Source organism: Grammomys surdaster, unplaced genomic scaffold (genome assembly GCF_004785775.1).
Source record: "Grammomys surdaster isolate TR1022 unplaced genomic scaffold, NIH_TR_1.0 243, whole genome shotgun sequence".
Classification (NCBI taxonomy): Eukaryota; Metazoa; Chordata; class Mammalia; order Rodentia; family Muridae; genus Grammomys; species Grammomys surdaster.
In genome coordinates this window covers 880,923-886,439 of record NW_021604688.1, presented here as the reverse complement: position 1 = coordinate 886,439, position 5,517 = coordinate 880,923, and the positions used below count along the sequence as shown (strand labels likewise).

The window sequence follows — 5,517 nt, the reverse complement described above, 5'->3', positions numbered from 1 at the left end:
TAAAGAAATGAAATATGGCATATGACTCTTGTTTGTTAATCAACTTCAATAGAATCAAGGAAAGTGATTAGAGTCATGCCTGTCTCTATAATCACAATTGAGGCTATAAATAGTTAAATATCACTCATTAATAATATAAGAGGACTTATTCTAGAAGGAATTAAAATAAGAATAACATGAAGCAACAATATTGACTTTATTTTTTCTATATATTTTGTTCTATATGTTCTATATATTTTGTTTTATATGATTTGGAATACACTCTGCTATAAACTCTTTTTTTTAAAATCAGCAATACAGGCCCATCTTGGCTTTCCTGCTGATGCTGGACATAATAACCTGTCTTCCAATTAGTTCTCAATTCTAATAAAATCTGGAGTAGAGATAGCATTGGGCATTGATGCACATTAGTGTATAACTAGTTCCAGATTTACTTTGCTGGATATCTCACTAGTAAAAGATTAATATTCTGAACTCATAGCTCATTATTATAAATAGATATTAATAAAAGAATAATAAAGCAGGAAAATGTCTTTAACAATACCTCAGATTTCTTGAATCTGTAATGAAGAATCAGTTGCCCTAACCCTAACCCTAACCCTAACCCTAACCCTAACCCTAACCCTAACCCTAACCCTAACCCTAACCCTAACCCTAACCCTAACAGTTGCAGATAGGCCAGTGAGTAAATTTCTTTAGAGACAGTCTATAAAATTTCTTCAAGGATTTCCATTTTGTGATTTAAGGACAGTTTTGTTTAGTAGTGGAATATATAGCTCCCAACCTTCATGAATTTTCTGTATGTTAGTATTTATGATTCATGAATACAATAGGGTCATTATATATATATATATATATATATATATATATATATATATATATATGTGTGTGTGTGTGTGTGTGTGTGTGTACAAATATAAATATATGTGCATGTGTGTGTGATTCTTGCATTAAAACATTTTAAGGATAAGCTAAATCTGCATTATGCATTCTTTCTGAAATACTGTTTCCTTAAAGTTACACATGGATGAGGTAAGTGTGCAACTGAGAAAATACAAAATTCTGATGAAATCTGTCATACAATGATATAGAAAAGGCATACAAAAATAATGACTAACATAGGCCTTTGAGTTGATAAAATTGTAAATGAGTATATCTGTGCTTTTAATATGTCTGGAGGGTGATAAACACAGCTGTCCATAATGAGAAGTAGATTGTTACATCATGCGACTCTAAATAAGACTTCTAATGAGAAATCAGGATTAAGTTGAATCCGGAGGAGAATTTTGTTTGCTTAGAGAATTTCAAGCTGATCTCTCTAGAGGGAATGATGCCACATTAAGAAATTTTAATTTGAAATGAGGTTACATGATTGTAAATTGCTGACAGATATTTAGCAAATGATTTAGTGCTTGTGTTTACATTTCTAGCTCAGGAAAGATTTTGGCTTTTTCAGCAAACTGAGGAAATGTCTTCAAAACACATTTAGCTAATCCAAATCAAGTGTCCATAAAATGAAATGTGAGGAAGAATTAGCCATTACTTTGACATATTTGAGTTAGGCATTCAAATTAAAGAATCTTTACTCTATGAAAAAAAACGATCTTTATTATTTAAGTTGTCATGAAATTAATTTATTAGTGTGTATGAAAGAACTATAGGCAATCTTTTTGAGCAAATGTTATGGCTTATAATACAAGGAATATTTTTTAAATATTACTTTTTACAATTCGTTGTACTAGAAGAGTCCATTGTCATACAATGTCCATGATTTCATTCTTGGATGGTTTGGTAGACTCCTGGAAAACATCTAAGTGTTAAAGACTATATATGCAAGATATAGTTTTTATTGTACAGACTCCAGCAGTGAAGAAAGTATCTGTTGTCCAACCAGCTGTACAAAAATGTACCCCTCTGGGGATGATAGATAAGACCAAAATGGATAATACAACCCGCTCCCCATTTGCTTCTGAAACTTTTATTTTCAGTGTGACACCTACGATCACACACAGGCTCTTTCTCTTCTTTGTGACAAACTCACACAGCTTGCAAAAAAGAGATCCAGGGTTCATTAGAGAAATGCCACCTGAAGAGTGTCTTTCAAGAGCTTTGTATTTTTCAGCTGGAGACATGACTGAATGCAGGATGGTTTCTATGGCCCCACAATATGTAGCCACAGATAGACACCAGTGTCATTATAGATACTGCAGGAAAATGTGCTATTTTGTGCTGAGCTGCCTTGTGGACTGGTGTCACTAGGGAAATATCCCTGGTTTATGGGAAGCTGTCCTATTTTATATGCAGGTACATCATAAAGAGTTTTATGCTTGGACAGCTAGCTAGAAATACAAGGCTTTCCATCCAGTCAAGGTTTTCTGTTATATATATGAAAAAAGTGGCACACCATTTACCTTTTTATGTTCAATTCTAATTTGGAAAAGTAGAAAACCTTTTTCTCTTAGATTTTTAGATCTGGTACCCTCTCGGGGCTTGTGTCCTTTCCCCCTTGTTTCTTCACATACATTTTCTTCTGCCCTAAAACCTGTGCAATTAACTTCTGTCACCTTAAAAGCCTTTCTCACAGCACACTGCTCTCGCTGTTGAAGTATATGTAATTACATCCTACCCTACCTGTCCTGGGGCATGTGAGCTTCATACAATTTTCATATCACCCTTTTTCATTATTCAAGCAGAGTGAAATTTTAAGGACAGTGTGATTAGGCTGAAATTGGAACTATTCAAGTCTTGGCATTGTGTGAAAAAGCAGACTTTCCTTCCTTGCACTGAACTTAAAATGCCATTGCTGCAAAAAGGAGTTCAATCAGCTTGGCAGACACACCAGTCACATCCACAGGGCATCTGAATCAAGACTTACCATGGACCCATATTAGGGTTCATTAGTAGTTTTGTGGAGTTTAATTTGCAGAAAATAATAATGTTAATGATTTAGCAATTTTATAAATTTACACAGATTCTGTCCTGATTTGGGCAATGAGATCCAAGTGGAAGCAACGTGAACAATGCAGACATTTATGCAAATTGCCCTGTTGAAGTTCTTAAAGAACATTAGACATAACATTAAAAATCATTTGCAACAAGAGAAAAGGAAATGAAAGCTTAAATCATTACTCTCTCTTCACATAACATCTAAACAAAAGCCTATAAAGCTGACGTAAAGAAAACAAGCTTAATTCATTTAAGTTACCAATTAATTATTTCAGTTACCAATCACCCACTTTATAACATAATATATCCATAATTTCCTGATAGTTTATTACAATTTAATTAATGAGATTTTAATATTTTAACTCCTCAGGATCAAACTGGGATACAGGATACATAAAACCTACAACAACTATGATTTTGATTATTTTATTTGGCTCACTTAAATTGAAAACAGAATGGAAAAGCCAAGGAGTACATAGCCTCTATGGCAGGTGGCCTCTCAGACACATCAACCAGCATTTTATTAATGGATCACAAAATCTTTTTGTCCTTAAAATGCACTAAATACAACGGGATGGCATGTCAACTTACCAGAACTAGAATGTACTGAATTAATCAAGACAAAGCAAAACCTATGAAGGGCTTGGAAGCCAGTCAGGTGGGAGATGTAAATAATCCAGAGAAAACAAAGATAAAATTTCTCTTACCCTATGCAAAGACTAGGAGTGTGTGTGTGTGTGTGTGTGTTTGTGTGTTGTGTGTATACATACATGTGTGTGTGCATGAGTGTATATGTGTGTATGATTTTTTGATTTTTAAAAATGTATTTTAACCTTCCTTGGCGTGATTCCATCCTGCGTGTCTGTTCTGTGGAACAGCAGGCGGTTGTTTTCCATCTGGCTTCTCCCACACCGGAGTGCGTGCCTCCACCTCATGGAAGACTCGATGGACATGGACATGAGCCCTCTCAGGCCTCAGAACTACCTTTTCGGTTGTGAACTAAAGACTGACAAAGACTATCACTTTAAAGTGGATAATGATGAAAGTGAACACCAGTTATCATTGAGAACGGTCAGTATAGGGGCAGGAGCAAAAGATGAATTACACATGGTAGAGGCAAAAGCAATGAACTATGAAGGCAGTCCAATTAAAGTAACACTGGCAACTTTGAAAATGTCTGTACAACCAACAGTTTCGCTTGGGGGCTTCGAAATTACACCACCTGTGGTCTTAAGGTTGAAGTGTAGTTCAGGGCCTGTGCACATTAGTGGACAGCACCTAGTAGCTGTAGGGGAAGATGAAGAGTCAGAAGATGAAGATGAGGAGGATGTAAAACTCTTGGGCATGTCTGGAAAGCGATCTGTTCCTGGAGGTGGTAACAAGGCTCCACAGAAAAAAGTAAAACTTGGTGAAGATGAGGAGGACGATGATGAAGAAGATGATGATGAAGATGATGATGATTTTGATGAAGAAGAAACTGAGGAAAAGGTTCCAGTGAAGAAATCTGTACGAGATACCCCTGCCAAAAATGCACAAAGATCAAACCAAAATGGAAAAGACTTAAAACCATCAACACCAAGATCAAAGGGTCAAGAGTCCTTCAAAAAAACAGGAAAAAACTCGTAAAACACCAAAAGGACCTAGTTCTGTAGAAGACATTAAGGCAAAAATGCAAGCAAGTATAGAAAAAGGTGGTTCTCTTCCCAAAGTGGAAGCCAAGTTCATTAATTATGTGAAGAATTGTTTCTGGATGACTGACCAGGAGGCTATTCAAGATCTCTGGCAATGGAGGAAGTCTCTTTAAGAAAATGGTTTAAACAGTTTGAAATATTCCGTCTTACTTCATTTCTGTAATAGTTGAAATCTGGCTGTCCTTTTTATAATGCAAAATGAGAACTTTCCCTACTGTGTTTGATAAATGTTGTCCAGGTTCAATTGCCAAGAATGTGTTGTCTAAAATGCCTGTTTAGTTTTCAAGGTTGGAACTCCACCCTTTACTTGGTTTTAAGTATGTATGGAATGTTATGATAGGACATAGTAATAGTGGTGGTCAGATGTGGAAATGGTAGGGAGACAAATATACATGTGAAATAAACTCAGTATTTTAATAAAGTAAAAAAAATGTATTTTAATTTTGCCTTCATCTATGTATGTATACCAACTGTGTGCCTGCTGCCCACAGACAGTATAAGAAGGTGGAAGTGAATCTACCTGTATAGTTACAGATGGTTGTGACTGCCATATGATCACTGGGACCTGAATCTATGGCCTCTGCAAGAACAGCAGGTGCTCTCAATAATTGAGCCATTTCTCAGTGTTGTTTTTCTATCTTCTGCTATTTTTTTCTCCTTAGAATAAGAACTAGAGAGCTAGCTAAGTATAATACTACTTGCTAATTTAAAACACTTACAATATTAATACCTATGGACAATTAAAAAACACATACAATTTGATACCATTTCAAGTCCTTATAAAACATGAGATAGAATCATAAATGATTAAAAATTTACCATTTACCAGAACTTTGTCAGAACTCAGGAAGAGAACTTTAAGATCATGTAAATTTGACTC

The 5,517-nt window shown here is 35.2% G+C and overlaps 1 pseudogene; it reads left to right on the top strand.

The window, feature by feature from the left end:
* Positions 1-3,879: 3,879 nt before the first annotated feature.
* On the top strand, positions 3,880-4,750 carry LOC114627192 (annotated as a pseudogene).
* The last annotated feature ends 767 nt before the right edge of the window (positions 4,751-5,517 follow it).